Below are 20,292 nucleotides of genomic sequence, written 5' to 3'. Positions count from 1 at the left end.
AGCCCCGGGTTCGATATTTATAAGTAAAACTCCTTGTTCATGTGGCTTTTAAATGCCTGATGTTCTCCCTCCCTCACTTTTTCTTGATTCCATTCTGCTTGGTTTTTTTCTGTATCTTCCCCTGATAGTATGAGTGTGGCCTCCTCTGTTGGGGCCTAAGGCCTTCCTGTTCCTGGGGGTTCACAAGTTCATTAATCCTGTGTCAGAGACTGGGCATTCCCCAGTCCCTCTCCACAGCTTTCTAGGGGTTGAATTATAGCTAAAACCATGGAAGAAAAACACTCTGCTGAGGCAAATTCATGGTAAGCCCAGAAAAACAAACACAGACTATTCTCATTGTCTGATCTTACAACTGGTTGTGTGAAGTTTTGTTACAAAATAAAGTGCCAGAGATTTGAACAGAAGAGTCCAATTGTGTACATGCAGGTGTCAGATTTGTTGGCTTCACAGTTGCCACCATGGACTTAGTATTCCCTGGGTGCTGGCATTGGATGTGGTTGTTTGAAATTCGTCCTTCAAGGAATATCGTCAGATATTCCTTCAAGACTAGTTTTCAAGGTACACAAGATAATGTTAATGGGTTAAATAATGTACAGAAAAATATAAAGTGATCATTTCCTCACTTGGAACTTTCCTTAGCACCTTTTAAAAGACTACATACAGAGACACCTGGGTGGCTCAGCAGTTGAGCATTAGCCTTTGGCTCAAGGTGTGATCCCAGAATCCTGAGATTGAGTCCCACATTGGGCTTCCCGCATGGAGCCTTCTTCTCTCTCTGCCTGTGTCTCTGCCTCTTTCTCTCTGTGTCTCTCATGAGTAAATAAATAAAATCTTTTTTAAAAATTAAAAAAATAAAAGACTACATACAGTACACATTACATAGTGGGCATGTGCCTTTTTTGTGGCGCAGATAGTATGACTGCACTTCTTCATGAGTTAGTAAGAACCCTAGTTTTTGTTTGGATAGTGTGCATAGTTTTCTGTTGTTTGGAAAGGAGAGTTGACTCATAGACCCACCCTCTTCCATCCTGTCTCTGGAGGGTGGTGTGTACTGTAACTGTGTCTGTACTTGTGGCTGAACCTTGGGTTCAAGAGAGTTGGAGAAACCCCTCTGTAAACATCTTGGTTTTCATCAAAGGATTTTCCTTTGCATGGGACACTGACCCCAGTTGTCCCAAAGCATTTTCCACTAGGTGAAGAAAATCTGAGAATTTGTTCCCTCAATTTCAAGGTCTTTCCATACAGTCTTCATTTAACGTGTTCAGTGGACCTACTATATACATGGTATGTTCAGTAGAGACCTCCATCCTTCATCCACATGACCACTTTTTGTGTTCTGGGCATACTGTGGAATGTGGGGCACCCAGGTGATTGAGCCAGGAGTCCTGTCCATGAGCAGGGAGGGACCTTAATGCCAGAGTAGGTGAGCAGAGTACACTGAAATCTAAAAAGAGAAGGAAGGTGAGCACATGGCTTTGCTGGATTCTTAATCACCTTGAAAATTTTGACTCCAGGAACACCTGGGTGGCTCAGTGGTTGGGCGTTGGCCTTTGGCTCAGGGCATGATCCTGGAGTCCTGGGACTGAGTCCCACATCGGGCTCCCTGCACGGAGCCTGCTTATCCTTCTGTCAATGTCTCTCTCTCTGTCTCTCATGAATAAATAAATAAAATCTTTAAAAAATTGTCTCTTAAAATAGGATTCTTCTCCATTCTTGAGAGCACTCAGGATATTGATACAGAAGGGAGGGTGGTAGTGAAATAGTAAAGTTGGGATAAATAGCAGAGTGAATTCTTACAAATGGATAAGGAAATTAAAGTGACATTTAGTGCTCCCAAGAAATCATTTATTGTATATCTTATGTGAGTCTTGGACTTTTGTAGATATAGGAGATGCACAAAACACCAAAAGAATTTCGCCCTTGTATAATTTACATTCTGGGTGAGGAAACAGCAATATTCCTAACTTCCATAGCATGTTAGAAAGAGTAGGTTCTGAGGAAAAGAGAAAAGCAGGACAGCGGTGAAGAAAAACAGAGGACAGGGAGGAGTCCCAACATTAAGACTGTTCACCTTAGGACTGGTGTAGATGATGTGTTCTGGTATGTGTTTAAAGAGGCAAATTTACTTATTTCTTCCTTTCTAATGCATATATGAATACATTTCTTGCCATATAGCACTAGATAGTGCCTATAGAGTAATGTTGAAGGCTAGGCGATCCCAATTATTTTTCTTTTGTCTCTGATCTTGGGTGAAATATTAACATCATACATATGGCATGTGTTGCAGAATTTTTTGGATGTTTAAGGAAAATCTGTTCTATGCTTTGTTTTTTTTTTAAAAAAGGCAAGAATGTGTGAATTAACATCAAATTACATTTTATGCATCATCTGAGTTGATTATGATACATACCATTTCGTATGAAGTTGTCAAGCATATTGATTTTTGAATTTTTAAAGTTTTCAGTTTTAAACTTAGAGTAAGTGCAAGAATAGTGCAAGATAACTTTTGTATAAAATCTGCCCAATTAAACAATAGTTTGTTCTGCATCTTTTGTTTTATCAATCTCTCCCCATACATACATGTGCATGTGCATTGTTTCTGAACAATTTAACTTTGGGAAATATATTGCCTCTGTACAAGTGAATGCTCCAGTGCATGTTTCCTAAGGGCACATTTTATGTTAGAATATCATAATTAGGAAATTCAACATTGGTAAAATACTATTATGTAATCCACAGTGCATGTTCAAATATTACCATTTGTTCTAATGTTGTCCCTTCATGTCTTTATGACATTCCCCCCAGAATGGCATGGGGAATTTGGTTGTCATTGCTCTCCACTTCTTTAATGAAACAGTTCATCACTATTTGTGTTCCTTGGATGTGACAGGTCATGTATTTTGTGGAATTTCCTTTTGTTTCTCTGATTCTTGATGATATTTTGCGTTTACACTGAAATCACAGAAGTGATACTGTATCTTTCATAGTACTTCATATCAGGAGGCACTTGGTGTCCATGCTTACCAACATGGATAGAGTAACTTCAGTCACTTCTGTAAGTTTGTGTTCTTGACTTAAGAATTACTATTTCCCTTTATTTTTGTAACATTTTTAAGTTTATTTGAGCAAAAAATGATTCAAATCAGGCAGCATCTAATCTGGCAGAAGGGAACTCCAAGGAGCTTTACAAAATGAAATACTTGTGTAAAGGATGGGCATCCCGGGTGGCTCAGTGGTTTAGCGCCACCTTCCGCCCAGGGCGTGATCCTGGAGACAGGTCGGGCTCCCGGCATGGAGCCTGCTTATGTCTCTGTCTGTCTGTCTGTCTGTCTGTCTCTCTCTGTCTCTGTCTCTCTCTCTCTCTATGTTTCTCATGAATAAATAAATAAAAATCTTAAAAAAATAAAGGAGAAGGTAGTGGGGACAAAGAAGTCATTCTTGGCAAAAAGTGGGTTGGTTTATGCAAGGGCACTTTCCTTCAGGAGATGGCTGGAGTCCATCAGGCAAAGTACCTGAGTAGTACTAATCAGAAAATCCTGATGTTTATGATTCCATTTTTGGGAAAGCCAAACTGTAACTTAACATAAACAATTCCATGATGGGCCTGTTATTTTATTTCCCTTTATTTTTAGTATATAATTATTCAGAAGATGTTTCAAAACTATTGATTATACTGATCCACATCCCTATTCCACCCCATTATTTTAGTCACCACTGATGATTTTCAAATCCCACATTAATTATTTGGCATTCTACTTTGGAAGTAAGTTTCCCAATAGATTGTGTGTTCACTCATTTTTTATTAATTTACATCAATATGGGGATCCCTGGGTGGCTCAGCGGTTTAGCACCTGCCTTCGGCCCAGGGCATGATCCTGGAGTCCTGGGATCAAGTCCTACGTTGGGCTCCCTGCATGTGGCCTGCTTCTCTCTCCGCCTGTGTCCCTGCCTCTCTGTCTCTGTCTCTCATGAATGAATAAATAAAATCTTTAAAAAATAAAAATTTACATTAATATGGAATAATGGACACTTAAGTATGTAAGTGGGCCATTCATTGTGATGCTCAAGTCTTCCCAGGTTGGGCCCAAGGGAGCTCCTTCCAGCTTGCCGGAAGTCAATTGGAGAAGGACAAACATTATATGGTCTCACTCATTTGGGGAATATAAAAAATAGTGAAAGGGAATAAAGGGGGAAAGGAGAGAAAATGAGTGGGAAATATCAGTGAGAGTGACAGAACATGAGAGACTCCTAACTCTGGGAAATGAACAAGGGGTAATGGAAAGGGAGGTGGGTGGGGGGATGGGGTGACTGGGTGACAGGCACTGAGGGGGGCACTTGATGGGATGAGCACTGAGTGTTATGCTATATGTTGGCAAATCAACTCCATTAAAAAAATATAACAAAAAAATTTAAAAATATCTGTCCTAGTTGTGCCCCAGGGTCTTCACTGAAGCACATTTTATAAAATCTGAAGACTAAAAACAGTGTAATGTACATTAATGTTAATGTTGAATTAACAATCTAAATTTATCATAATTTATGTAGTAACTACAGTGCTAAAATGGGATGAGAGAAATCTCTAAATGCTATATGTGAAATAATAAAATAGGAAATATTTTGTTAGGTGAAAAAAAGTCAAAATTCTGTATACTCTGTATTATATCCAGATTTTTTTAACTTAGAAAAATGTAAAGAAATGCATATGCACACATATATTTGTGTATGTGTGTACATGTATATTTATATATTCAGTCACTTTAGAAAACTGTTTAAGGATGAGACATTGTGACTTCTTACAAGAGTCTCTGATCAGGGTTGAAGGATAGAAATAGACACTAGATATGAATTGACCTGATGTTATACATTTGGTTTTTGAACAAATATAAATATTTTACATAATTACTAAACAATGTTAAAAGGAACTGAAAACCCATAAAATTCAAAGGCAAAAAAAAAGTATGTAAAATTGATTGCACAATAAATGTATAGCTTCCATACAAAGGAGTAATACTTCCAACAACACAAAAAAAACCCCGAAGTTTTGACTATATGCCACTAGTGATATATGAAGGTAGAAATACCTGCAAAGGTCTTAAAATTTTGTGAATTGTCATATTATTGTTAAATATTGAAATTAATTAGGTACATGTATTTGTGTAATTGGAACCAGGGTTTTCACCAACAAAGGAGATACAGAAATATAAGGGTAACATATTTGTCCAAAAATGCTGTGACATTGGGATGCCTGGGTGACTCAGCTGGTTAAGCATCAGACTCTTGGTTTTGGCTCAGGTCATGATCTCAGGGGCTTGGAATCGAACTCTAGTGTGGGGCTCTGTGCACTGTACTGAGATGGCTTAAATTTCTCTCTCCCTTCCCTCTGCATGGGCTTTTGCTCTCACTCTCAAAATAAATAAATCTTAATAAAAATGTTGTAATGTCAAATTTGTATGGGAGTTAATCCCATTAATTCAGGGTGCATTTGACTTGCATCATAGACATAAGTTCTATTGCTTTCTGTTGGCCAGGTCTAAACACAGTGACAAACTCTGGAGGTACTGCCACCCTCATTACCCAGACTGTGTTCTCAAAATGCCATTTCTCACTAAAAGAAAATATATATCTTGAAAAAATTGCCAATTCCAGGTCTAGGTAAGGAAATGGCCAGAACATTTTACCAAACCAGCAAGCAAGGAAATTCTCAGACAGCTGGTGACATTTTAATGGGACACATCTTTCATCTTAAAGAGGCTCTAACTTCACAATGATGAGGGGATGTTAAGGAACCAATTCCATTTTTCTCTAAATGGATAAATAGAAAGAGTCAATCATTTCTCCTGCCTTTACTGAACAGACTACATTTCAGAGTAACCAAATCGATGATGAGGGAGAGTTCTTCTGTATAAAATAATTCCAGGTCCTATATACAGAAACAGTAATAACATTAAAATATGAACTTTCTGCAGCATTGAATGAATTACTTCATTGGGTCAGTGATCAGCAGTATAGGGAAACCAATGGATAAAGGCTGGTAGGAAACTGATAACAGCACATGTACCTGCTGATCAAACTTCACAGTACAGAAAGGAAAGTGGCTGATATGGCCAGCCCTGGAGAGAGGCAATAAGGAGATAACTGAACTGCCCACGAAGAGTCCTGGACAAACCTGAACCTGAATTAGATCAAGTTTATATATACAGGGCATATGAGGATATGTGTTAAATGACATCAGCATGATACAATATACTAGCAGGATGTTTGAAATCATTCAAGACAAATGATCCATTTTTATCTTCATAAAAATGAGAGCAAGAAGGGAGAAAAGGAAAAGACACCTTAATTCCAAGAAACCTCAAAAACAAAAACACCTAAATTTTAGGTATATACATACAATGTTGGGACCCTGATTCAAACAAACCAACTCTTTAAAAGAATTTTTGGAAGAAAATTAGGAGAGTGTGAGTCCTATTTGATGATGTTATTGAATTATTTCATCCTACCAATGAGTAGAAAGTTGCAAGCAAAAATGAAGCTCATTTATGTTCAACTATAACATATTAATTTGCTCAGATTGTATTTTGGATCAAATCCATGAGATTTAAATTTTACATATTTTTCATTCTCTATCACAAACCAGAATTGATCAAGCATGCCTTGATATTGTGAATCCTTTCAAATAGCCTGAAAATTTAAAGATGTCAAAAACCTAAGTGTAGAATATTCAAGGATTTATATGATATCTAATCTGGTATGGTTTTATAACCCATTTTTACCTCAATTGCATTTTTAAAGACTCTTCAATTTCCATGTTTCTTGGAGACATGAAATTTTAGGATTTATAGAAATAAGACTTTTTTGGCAATACATGTCAGTAGTTGTCTTATATTAAATCACATTGACAGTTTATTGTCATAAAATGATTTGTAATATTCCCTCATTATCCTTTTAATACCTATAGAATCTTTAATGATGTTACTTCTAACATTTCTGACATTGTAAACTTGTGTCTTGCCCTCTTCTTTGTATGATCAGTTTGGGTAGAAGTTCATCAATTTATTGATCTTAAAGATTTGGGTTTCACTAATTTTCTCTAGAGTTCTTCATTTTCTGTTGCATTCATTTTTTGTTTTGATCTTTATTATTTTCTTTGGCTTTCTCTGGATTTCATTTCACTGAATGATGGAAGCTGAAATGGTGGGAGCTGAGATCCTTGATTTGAAATTTCTTTTTTAAAGTAGGCTCCACACCCAATGTGGGGCTTGAACTCACCACCCCGAGATCAAGAGTGGCATTCTCCACTGATTGAGTGAGCCAGGAGCCTAGACACCTTTATTTTTTTAAAAGTGTTTAATGTGATAAATTTTCCTTAAAGTACTGCATGATAAATTTTCCTTAAATTACTGCTTTAGAAGCCTCCCATAGATTTTCTTATGTTGAGTGTTTTTTTCCCTATTCAGTACAAAATACTTTGCGCATTATTTAAAATTTGGGGGTGTGTATATGACAGAGAGAGAGAGAGAGAGAGAAAGAGAGTCATTAAACTTAGAAGGGATCTTCTTAAATAGCTTCTACAAAAGTGCTATTGCAAATGCCTCTTTGTCCATTATAAAATATTCCCCTGAGATTGTGAACAAAACCAGGATGCCTACTCTCTGTACTTGTATCCAGTATTAATATTGATGTTTTTGCCTAGTGCAATAAAACAAGAAAATGGATATGTAACATTTGGAAAGGAGTAAATAAGGGATTTATCACTAGCCACCTTAACTTTCTTTCCCCAAATTTCATCTTCATTGAGTCCTACTATGAAGATCCAATTTACTAATGATAATGTTTCCCTACCCCCTCCACTTTTCTTCACTCAATCTGGTTCTTTTCTCTTTCCAGAAAACCTATTACCTTCTAAGACAACAACTTGTTGAATTAACAACTTAGACCCATTGCTTATCTCTTTCCCTTCATCAGCATACAATTTCCATAAGGAAACATTCCTTGTTTATGTTCTGTGTACTCATGTATCATACACCTAGAAATGTGCCTGACCCACATAAGCTACACCATAAATATCTGCCAGAGCACCAAACAATATGACAACACAGAGTTCCTGTTCATTTGCAACATCATATGTTGTTCCTAACTCTTCCCACCTGTTGGTGTCTCTCCCTTCAACTACAGTACCATCAGGGCTCTCAGGAGAGGAAAGAAATCATGTTTTGGATATAAACATGGAATTGACTAAGTGGATAAGATGTGCTGAGCTTCATTCTTTCACTTACCTGATCTCAGTGTCTTCTGTTCAATTTCCATTAGGATTCTTGCTCTCCGCATCCTGTTCTTTCACTCTTGTTGGATATCTCCATTAAACTTTTAATAGCCTTCAGTGATATGTACAATTCATAAATATTTTCCAGAAATAATGCTAAATCCCCATCAGACACTGTCAGTGCAGTTATAGATGAAATGATAATCAATTTCCAGCAAGCAGATGAAATCATGGAATCTCTAAACCTCTACTTCAGGGTTCAAAAGCCCCCTTTCCAGACCTGCACAGGTGCCATACCTGCAGTCACTGCCTCACAGCACACACCAATTGGGTTATTAGCTACTTTTTTTTCCAGTTAAGTTCTTCATTATTATAAGGAGTTTATCTCAGGAAACCCGGGTATACCCATTCTCTTAAAAGCATGAGGCTTTCTGAAATTGAAACGTAAAAGACTGAGGGGTAGGGGAGACATATGCTCACGTAACCAGCTAAGGAAACCAGAAGCCCTTGTCACCCTTGTCCACCTGCCTCAGGGCCACCCCTGCTGCTCCCTTTCCCCCAGTTACAGCCCTTGTGAAACCGTCTCTCACTTGTCTGCAGCACACTGCACCTCAGAGATTCCGCTCTAGAAACTTCACGCTGTGGGTGTGGGGGCAGCAATAACAGAAGAGGAGCTCTCAGATGGTGAATGTCTGAGTGACTGTTGGCAGGATGCCTTGGTGCTTCTGGTGACACTGCTCTATGTTTTGCTTCCAGGCCAGTGAGCTTTGCCCCCAATTTCTCTAGATGGATGGAGCTCAAAGGTAAATCCTCAAAGTGCATTGGCTTCTGATTGAACACACACACATAGACATATGCGAACATGTATAGACAAGCATATCAGTGCAAATACATACACATACACACAGACACATACCAACAAAGGATGATACACTTCTAATTTAATTTAATTGCTTACAAGGTGATATATCAACCAGGGCCAGTCAGAAGAGAGAAACCACACCAGAATTTGCACAGTGAGAGTTTAATATAAAAGACCAATAGGGGATTTCTGTAATGACAGATTTGTCAGTAAAAATAAAAAGAGCCCTGAAACTTATTAGAAGAACACATTTTAGAAGCCTTTGGGCTGAGATTATGTGTCCAAGTAGGACATCCTCCTACCCCACCAAAGAGACTTTCTAAGATCTTGTTGGAAAGGGCAGATGGTGATTTTTGGAATGATAGAGTTGCTTTGATGTCTCACCAGCAGGACTTCTGGAAACTGTCTTCTGGAAATTGGGAGTGTTGGGGAAAACTATTCTTGAGGGTCAGAGGTAGTCCACTTTAAAACTTCTCAAGGATGGTGATGTTGGGAAAGCTGCTGGCTACCATGTATGCTTGGCAGGACCTGGGATCCATAGACTCAAACTGAGATTTCTCTGTTATTCAGTGGTCCAGCTGTGCATTCGCCCACAAGGTACAGATTTCATCTCGAGATATGCTCTCTGACTGCTCTGTCTCAGGCCTAGAATTCCTTATATCTGATACTCCTATATTCTTCAGAGTTCTCACTACTTCTTACCCTCCAATCCCTTGTTAACTCCAGCCCTTTTTCTTTATATTAAACTTTCCCAGTTCAAATTTTGGCACAATAGTGACTCACTGACCTCTCCACTTCCTCTGCTCCTTCTAATTGATATGCAACACAGAAGCTAGAGTGGGCCTTTTAATATACAGGTTGGATCATGCCCCTCTCTATTCCAATACTATGTATACACTGGCTCACCATTTCACTTAGAGAAACTCCAAGTTCTTTACAATGGTCTACAGTGCCCTACATAATCTGGCTTCCTTAGCTCTTCCTCAGAGCTTTATACTTGCTCCCTTAGTAGTTATGCTCCATGCTCACATTTTCAGCAAAGATCCAGGTATGCTCTTTTCCTTCAAGCATTAGTCTGGTTATTTCATCTGTGTGGAAAATCCTCCCGTAAATGCAAATCACACACTCCCTCACCACTCAAATATTTGCTCACACCCCTATGAGACCAACCCTGATCACCATATTTTACATTGCTATCCACGCTATTGTACATGGTTATCTTTACATGAATTTTCTACTGTCTCTATTTGATGTAACTTTACAAATTACTATGAACCCCAATATTTCTTTTATTATTTGTTATCTATTTCCATCAATTAGAATGTGAGCAACACATTTTTGGTTATTTTCACTGGTGTGAACACACATTTAGAATAGCATCTGAGACAGATGAGGTGCTCAATAAATATTTATTCACCAATGAAACAACAGGACACCATCCCTTTCTTTTTTTTTTAAGATTTTATTTATTATTCGTGAGAGAGAGAGAGAGAGAGGCAGAGGGAGAAGCAGGCTCCATGCAGGGAGCCTGACGTGGGACTCCATCCCCGGTCTCCAGGATCAGGCCCTGGGCTGAAGGAGGCGCTAAACCGCTGAGCCACCAGGGCTGCCCCACCATCCCTTTCTTTGTGTTTATACACCTTGGTCAACTTTATCCTCAATTTACCTTTTCTTAACAGCCAACTTTGTTTTTGTTTAGTGGTATCAGAAATAAAAACGTGCTTTAAAAAACAATTTTCCGGGAGGGGGCAAGATGGCTGAAGAGTAGGGTTCCCCAAGTCACCTGTCCCCACCAAATTACCTAGATAACTTTCAAATCATCCTGAAAACCTACAAATTCAGTCTGAGATTTAAAGAGAGAACAGCTGGAATACTACAGTGAGAAGAGTCTGCACTTCTATCAAGGCAGGAAGACGGGAAAAAAAATAATAAAGAAATAAAAAAGCATCCAAGGGGGGAGGGGCCCCGGGAGGAACCAGGCTAAGGCCGCAAGGCGAGTGCCCCCAGGACAGGAAAGCTCCGGCCTGGGGAAGCAGGAGCTTTACCATTCCTCCCGGATGGAAAGGTGCTTGCAGGGAGTTGGATGGAGCAGAATCCCAGGAGGGGCGGGCATGCCCTCAGGCTCCCAGGGGCACTAACAGAGGACCTGCACGGGGGGGGGGGGGGGGCGGGGGGGAGGGGAGGAGAGCATGCCACACACCACAGCCAAGCTCCCTAAAGGGCCCGGGAGCAGCTCGGGCGGCGGCTCCGGCAGTGGCTCCTCGAGGAGGGGAGGAGCACTGTTCCAGCGGTGCAGGCCCCAGAGCCCAGGGTGCTGGGGGACACAGCCCAAGATCCGGGGCTCCCCCGCGGGATAGACAAAGGCCGGGAGGACACAGGACAGCAAGGACGCTCCTGCCACTGGGCTGCCCCGAGCTGTGCAGATCGGCGCCCCCCACCCCCGGAGCATCCAGGCCCCCGTGGACTGGGAGCTGTGGTAGTTACTGTGTGGGAACTGACTCTAGGGCTGGAGAGCTGGCCGCCGCCACTGTTTGTTGTTCCTCCTGGGTCCTGATAGGATAAACAACTCCCACTGAGCATCACAGTGGCCACACAGGATAAACAGGGTAAACAATTCCCACTGAGCCGTGCACCAGGCAGGGGGCTGAGCAGCTCCCCCAGGTGCACACACCTGAGAATCAGCACAGGAGCCCCCTCCCCCAGAAGACCAGCTAGAAGGACAGGGGAAAAGCAAGTTATTGACCAAGCAGCACTGGAAAGTTCCAGGGGAGGTCGAGGGATTTACAGCATATAGAATCAGAGGATACCCCCCTTATTTTTTGTTTTCTGTTTGCTTCCCCCCCCCCCACTTTTTTTCTTTTTTTCTTCTTTTTTTTTAATTTTTATTTATTTATGATAGGGACACAGTGAGAGAGAGAGGCAGAGACACAGGCAGAGGGAGAAGCAGGCTCCATGCACCGGGAGCCCGACGTGGGACTCAATCCCGGGTCTCCAGGATCGCGCCCTGGGCCAAAGGCAGGCGCCAAACCGCTGCACCACCCAGGGATCCCTCTTTTCTTCTTCTTTTTCTTTTTTCTCTTCTCTCTTTTTCTCCTTTTTCCAGTACAAGTTGTTTTTGGCCACTGTGCACTGAGCAAAATGACTAGAAGGAAAAACTCACCTCAAAAGAAAGAATCAGAAACAGTCCTCTCTCCCACAGAGTTACAAAATTTGGATTACAATTCAATGTCAGAAAGCGAATTCAGAAGCACAATTATAAAGCTACTGGTGGCTCTAGAAAAAAGCATAAAGGATTCAAAAGACTTCAAGACTGCAGAATTTAGATCTAATCAGGCAGAAATTAAACATCAATTAAATGAGATGCAATCCAAACTAGAGGTCCTAACAACGAGGGTTAACAAGGTAGAAGAACGAGTGAGTGACATAGAAGACTTTTTTTTTTTTAATTTATGATAGTCACACACACACACAGAGAAGAGAGAGGCAGAGACATAGGCAGAGGGAGAAGCAGGCTCCATGCACCGGGAGCCCGAGGTGGGATTTGATTCCGGGTCTCCAGGATCGCGCCCTGGGCCAAAGGCAGGCGCTAAACCACTGCACCACCCAGGGATCCCCCTAGAAGACAAGTTGATGGCAAGGAGGGAAACTGAGGAAAAAAGAGAAAAACAATTAAAAGGTCATGAGGATAGGTTAAGGGAAATAAATGACTGCCTCAGAAGGAAAAATCTACGTTTAATTGGGGTTCCTGAGGGCACCGAAAGGGACAGAGGTCCAGAATATGTCTTTGAACAAATCATAGCTGAGAGCTTTCCTAACTTGGGAAGGGAAACAGGCATTCAGATCCAGGAAATAGAGATCTCCCCCTAAAATCAATAAAAACCGCTCAACACCTCCACATTTAATAGTGAAACTCACAAATTCCAAAGATAAAAAGAAGATCCTTAAAGCAACAAGAGACAAGAAACCTCTAACTTTTATGGGGAGAAACATTAGATTAATAGCAGACCTCTCCACAGAGACCTGGCAGGCCAGAAAGGACTGGCAGGATATAGTCAGGGTCCTAAATGAGAAGAACCTGCAGCCAATAATACTTTATCCAGCAGGGCTCTCATTCAGAATAGATATAAAGAGCTTCCAAGATAGATAGAAACTGAAAGAATATGTGACCACCAAGCCGGCTCTGCAAGAAATACTAAGGGGGACTCTGTAATAGAGGAAGTCCAAGGAAATAATCCACAAAAACAGGGACTGAATAGGTATCATGATGACACTAAATTCATATCTTTCACTAGTAACTCTGAACGTGAATGGGCTTAATGACCCCATCAAAAGGCGCAGGGTTTCAGACTGGATAAAAAAGCAGGACCCATCTATTTGCTGTCTACAAGAGACTCATTTTAGACATAAGGACACCTATAGCCTGAAAATAAAATAAATACCATTTACCAAAAAAATAAAAACCATTTACCATGCAAATGGTCCTCAAAAGAAAGCAGGGGTAGCCATCCTTATATCAGATAAATTAAAGTTTATCCCAAAGACTGTAGTGAGAGATGAAGAGGGACACTATAACATACTTAAAGGATCTACCCAACAAGAGGACCTAACAATCATTAATATTTATGCCCCGAATGTGGGAGCTGCCAAGAATATCAATCAATTAATAACCAAAGTTAAGACATACTTAGATAATAATACACTTATACTTGGTGACTTGGATGTAGCGCTTTCTACAATCGACAGATCTTCTAAACACAACATCTCCAAAGAAACAAGAGCTTTAAATGATACACTGGACCAGATGGATTTCACAGATATTTACAGAACTTTACATCCAAACGCAACTGAATACACATTCTTCTCAAGTGCACAAGGAACTTTCTCCAGAATAGACCACATACTGGGTCATAAATCAGGTGTTAACCGATACCAAAAGATTGGGATCATCCCCTGCATATTTTCAGACCATAAGGCTTTCAAATTAGAACTAAATCACAAGAAGAGTTTGGAAGGATTTTAAACACGTGGAGGATAAGGACCATCCTGCTAAAAGATGAAAGGATCAACCAGGAAATTAGAGAAGAATTAAAAAGATTCATGGAAACTAATGAAGACACAACCATTCAAAATCTTGGGGATACAGCAAAAGCAGTCCTGAGGGGGAAATACATGCAGTACAACCATCCATCCAAAAATTGGAAAGAACTCAAATACAAAAGCTAACGTTGCACCTAAAGGAGCTAGAGAAAGAACAGAAAATAGATCCTACACCCAGCAGAAGAAGAGACTTAATAAAGGTTCGGGCAGAACTCAATGAAATAGAGACCAGAAGAACTGTAGAACAGATCAACAAAACCAGGAGTTGGTTCTTTGAAAGAATTAATAAGATAGATAAACCAGTAGCCAGCCTTATTAAAAAGAGAAAAGACTCATATTAATGAAATCATGAATGAGAAAGGAGAGATCACTACCAATACCAAGGAAATACAAACGATTTAAAAAACTTATTATGGGCAGCTTTACGCCAATAAACCAGGCATTCTAGAAGAAATGGACGCATTTCTGGAAAACCACAAACTACCAAAACTGGAACAGGAAGAAATAGGAAACTGAACAGGCCAATAACCAAGGAGGAAATTGAAGCAGTCATCAAAAACCTCCCAAGACACAAAGAACAGTAAGACAATTATTTTTAGTTCTCATCTGCAAAATGGACACTTGATTTCTGGGTGGCAATTGCAGATATATGCAGTAGGGTTTTGTTTGTTTTTAATCACTGAGAACCTGTGTGTTTAAAGGATCCTGTAATTATATTTCTCTACAATGCCTATGATTGGTGGAAGAGTATAAATCTCCAACTCCCGTGTGGAGATATGACTGTTTTAAGAGAAAAGTGACTAAAGACTCCATCTTTAGAAGAGCAGAGATTATCAAGGACTTCAATATTCTCAGATTCTCAGTATTATCAGATTTCAAAATTACTGTGAAATTCTTTTTTAAAAAAGATTTTATTTATTCATTTATGAAAGATACACACACACACACACACACACACACACACACAGACAGTGACACAGGCAGAGGGAGAGGGACAAGTAGGCTCCATGCAGGACGTCCAATGCGGGACTTGATCCGGGAAGCCCAGGATCACACCCTGAGCCAAAGGCAGACATTCAACCACTGAGCCACCCAGGCATCCTAATTACTGTGAAATTCTAATTATCCTATAAATACATAACTTTCTACCCAAGAAGAACCTCGCTGTCCCCTTTGATCCTCCTTTGAAATTCTAGTGTGTTCACCACTCACACACCTGTAGCATTAACAGGATAGTTTGTTATGACATATAAAGTTCTACCCAAGTAGCATAATGATGGACATTTCAATATTCTTTCTCTGCACAGTGCACATAATTTAGCTCCTAACCACAGCTCCATGGCCACCATTTCCTTTTTATAAAGGGAATAAAATTAATCTCTTATTTTTGTCCTTGAATGACTACACTTTGAGCGTGGGAGTGGCTGGTGATCACAGCTGTTAAGGAGTCAGAGACTCCTCAAAGTTGTCTATGATTTACAGAAACTATGTAAATTCTCACTCTACATAAAATGGCATCTTTGTTGGAGAATTAAATTCATTTTATGTTTTCAAAATTATTTCTGGAACTTCCCTTTGGTTTAAAATTCTCGTTTGATAAAGTTCATATGTATATTCTACTACTTTTTCTTAAAACTATCTTTCAATTGTAATTGCTGTTATAAAAATCACAATTGTATCTAAACATTCTGAGCAAATTGACCTGCCTATAAAGTTAACATGAACGTTTTTGTCTGAATACCCCACAACTGAGGCACCTGGGTGGCTCAGTGGTTGAGCATCTGCCTTTGGCTCAGGTCACGATCCTAGGGTTCTGGGATCAAGCCCTCCTTCTGGCTCCCCACAGGGAGCCTGCCTCTCCTTCTGCCTATGTCTCTGCCTCTCTCTGTCTCTCATGAATAAAATCGTTAAAAACAAACAAACAAACCCACAATTCCCTCCTTCAATAACCCAAGGACTAAGGGTTGTTGTCAATTAGCGTGCAACCTTGGAGAAGCATCATTTATTTACTACTTAGTAAAATCTCCTTTAGATAACCTCTCTCTGATCCATTTGTTTGTTTGTTTTTTTGGCGGGGGTGGAGGGAGGACGGAGGGGCAGAGGGAGAGGGAGAGAGAATCTTAAGCAGGCTTCATGAGGTGGAGCTTAATCTTAGGACCCTGAGATCCTGACCTGAGCCAAAAATCAAGTTAGACCCTTAACCAAATAAGCCACCCAGGTGCCCCCTTTTGTTTGCCTTTCAGGACATATTCTGAATGTTCTTTATGTGGAAAAAATGTGGTTAATGAAAAGCCCTACAGGAAACAGGAGATAGTAATATATACATATGGGGTTTTCTCCAGATCTTCAACTCCAATGAAGACTGATTTCCACTATAAAGAAAAGACCAATTTGCAGGGCACCTGGGTGGCTCAGTGGTTGAGCACCTGCCTTTGGCTTTGGTCATGATCCGTGTCCTGGAATAGAGTCCCACATCAGACTCCCTGTCTGCTTCTCTCTCTGCCTATGTCTCTGCCTCTCTCTTGTGTCTCTCATGAATAAATAAAATCTTCAAAAATGTTTTAAAGGACTGATTTCCACTTGATATTGATATGATGGGCTCTTCCAACTTGGAAATGGGGTTCATCTTCCTCATTCAGAAGGAGTGGAGACCCTGGGAAATTCCCTCCTCTTTGGTCTTTATAACTTCACTTTGATTACTAGACCCAAGATGAAATCCAAAGACCTGATTTTCAACCAACTGGTCTAAGCCGACTCCTTGGTGTTTTTGTCCAAAGGGATCCCTCAAGACCATGGCAGATTTTGGATGGAAATACTTCCTGGATGACATTGGATGTAAAGTTGTCTTTTACATACAGAGTGGGTAGAGGAGTTTCCCTCAGCATCACTTGCCTTTTGAGTGGCTCCCAGGCCATTAAGCTTCATTCTAATATCCCTAGGGTGATGGAACTCAGAATATCTCCAAAGTGCATTGGCTTCTGCTGTTTCCTCTGCTGGATCTTGCATCTCCTGTTAAATATCTACATTCCAATAAGAGTGACTGGGCCACTGAACAGCAAAAACTTTAGTTTGAAAAAAACATGTCTACTGTTCTGGACTACCACAAGATAAATTTATAGGCTCACTAAATGCTGTTATTAGGTAACTTTGACTTTGTATGTTTGAGCATCATGGTCTGGGCTAGTTGCTCCACAGTCCTTGTCCTGCTCAGGCACAAGCAGCGAGTCCAACAAATTCATAGCCACAGACTTTGTCACAGACCTTCCCATGAGTCCAGAGCCACATGTACCATCTTGATCCTGGTGAGCTCCTTTGTCTGCTGTTATTTCCTCTCTTCCATTTTGTCTCTTTGCCTAGTATTTATTTCAAGTTCAAACCAGTGGCTAGTAAACACTGCTGTTTATTACACTGTTATAGCATCATATTTTCTAACATTCAGCCCATTTGTGATCATCATCAGTGATATGCATGTCTCTCAGTTCTGCCTTGCCTACCGGACAAGGAAAACAATGTTCCTTTAGCTGGTAAAACAGTTGTATAGCTTTTGATCTGTGCAGATAAATCTATTTTTCATTTTACCCTTTGTTAATATATAGGTGACTATTTGGGGCTAGTTGCAATTCCAGGAACCTGTGATAGCCAGTGATTAACACCCCGCCCTCAAACAGCTATAAGTATAGCCAAAATAGAATTATACAATATGCAATGATTACTTAATACACACATTCTATATTCCTCAACTAAGTTCAAGGTCCTTTAGGAAGATAGAATGTATGAAAATTACCAAGTTTGTCAACATAAGCAAAATGTCCCCTATGTCTAGCTTAAAAGAAGGGCTTTTAATAACTTTAATATTTTTTTCTAAACGTATATGGATGAGGCTGTACCTATTTTCCCTATGAGGGAAAATATCTGGAATGGCCCATGTGGGGAATGCACATGGAACATTTTTTAAAATTTTAAATTCAATTAATTGACATATAATGTGTTATTAGTTTCAGAGGTAGAGATCAGGGATTCATCAGTTTTATATGATATCCAGTGCCCATTATATCACATGCCCTCCTTAATGTCCATCACCCACACATGCAACCTCTTATTTTTTATTTTTTAAAGATTTTATTTATTCATGAGAGACACAGAAAAAGGGAGACAGGCAGAGTCACAAGCAGAGGGAGAAGCAGGCTCCTTACAGGGAGCCTGATGTGGGACTCGATCCCAGACCTCAAGATCACGTCCTGAGACAGACCCTCAACCGCTGAGCCATCCAGGCATCTCCCACACATGCAAACTTAAACAACAAAACTAGTGTTTGTGGCAGAATACCATAGATTAAACATGAATTCTAAACTTTGTCCTAACATTGGCAATGGTCAATGAAGGGGTTCAGTAACATGTGTGAATCATCACCTTTGCTTTTTACACGTTATTTAGTACATACATAATTAAATGTGTTTTATTTTGATAAACTTCTTCTGACTCCTAATTTTTATTAAAGTATTTTGGTTTAGGGGTGCCTGGATGGCTCAGCGGTTGGGCGTCTGCCTTTGGCCCAGGGCGTGATCCCGGAGTACCGGGATCAAGTCCCACATTGGACTCCCTGCGTGGAGCCTGCTTCTCCCTCTGCCCACCCCCCTCTGTGTCTCTCATGACTAAATAAATAAATAAACTCTTTTTAAAAAAGTATTTTGGTTTAATAGTTTTCAATCTAGCATTTCCAATCTTCAATCACTGGCTTTTATTTTGAACAAAAGGCAAACTTTCAAGAACTTAAGTAAGCATTTCTCACATTTACTATTTCTCACATTTATTATTAAGTATATTTTTTCCTCTGGGATGTCTTTTATTTAATTCAGGCTGTTCATATCATCTTTAAGGATTTTAATTTAACCTGTTAATTTTCCTGAAGAGTCCAGATAATTTTACAACTATTTTATAGTTAATTGTGATAAATCCTAAGACTGAATGCTGTCTTTGAGAATGTATAACCTTTTATCGTTTATTTGCACATAGAAAATGATGACATTTATAGGCCTCCTTAAGTCCAATTAATTTTTATTAAAAAATTCATGCACCATGCAACTGTTTCTTGAGCTTGTTTCCACAATAGCCTATGATGAGGCCTTGTCCTTCCTATGACATCCACTCACACACAATCCACTATCAGCTAGGGCGTGTTTCTCTAAATCACCCTGACTTAAATGCTTTCCAATTACCTACAGATCACCAATTAACTTTTGTCCTCTGTAGTCCTAAAGTAATTCCTAGACCAATTAGTTCTTGAATAGTTGATGAGAAAACACTGTATTTAAAATGGAACCTTAGCCCAATGACACCTAATCCATACACCTAATGAAGCCACAAAGGATACAGCAGTTTCCTTATCTGTGATGACTCTGTCTCTGACTCAGGCAGACACATCTCAGTGAGTTTTCCCAGACCTGCTCTAATGACTGCTGTCAGTTCTTTCCTGAACTGCAGGTCTGTCCCCTGACCTTACTGGTCTATAGGTTCTACAGCAGATTTCATATTTTCTAACAGTGAGTCTGAGATTATTTTATTTCTAGGGGTCTGCTAACAATTTATTCATACAACTCATCTATAAGCTAAGTATCCTCATGTTCATCTGAAGAGGAGAAAACAGATTTACAACCTATAAACTCCAGCCATCATTCCATGTCACAACTTGACTCAAACTCATTTGTCCAAGTTTCTGACCATGTTCTTAATGGAAATACTTTGCATCCAAGTAACAGTGATCATCCTGTTTTAGAAGCTGAATTAAGCATTTTGGGAGTTTTTTCTTTTGCATTTTATGGATTGATCTGTTCCACTTGATTTTCAGTCAAGCAATCACTCTCTGAGTCTGTGAGGAATTCACACTCATACTGATTGATTTGGTGTTTTTGTTTCATACCTTGCCTCTTATGAGAGATCTCATTAGAAAGAAATCTGCTAGTTAAACCTAATAATCAACCTTCTTTTTCTTCTTTTCCAACTTTTAATTCTTTCTCATTTCTGCTTTCTGGGAAGGTTATGTATAATTCATCTTCATTAAATTCTTACATAT

The 20,292-nt window shown here is 39.8% G+C and overlaps 1 protein-coding gene across 2 annotated transcripts in view; it reads right to left on the bottom strand.

Moving 5' to 3' along the window:
- LOC121484450 (zinc finger protein 551-like) overlaps positions 1 to 20,292 on the bottom strand; it is a 56,144-nt gene that overhangs the window by 5,533 nt on the left and 30,319 nt on the right. The gene's annotated exons all lie outside the window — the stretch shown is intronic.

The sequence above is a fragment of the Vulpes lagopus genome, chromosome 2 (assembly GCF_018345385.1).
Source record: "Vulpes lagopus strain Blue_001 chromosome 2, ASM1834538v1, whole genome shotgun sequence".
NCBI lineage: Eukaryota > Metazoa > Chordata > Mammalia > Carnivora > Canidae > Vulpes > Vulpes lagopus.
Note: the sequence above shows the minus strand (reverse complement) of the source record. Positions and strands in the feature narration are given on the sequence as shown.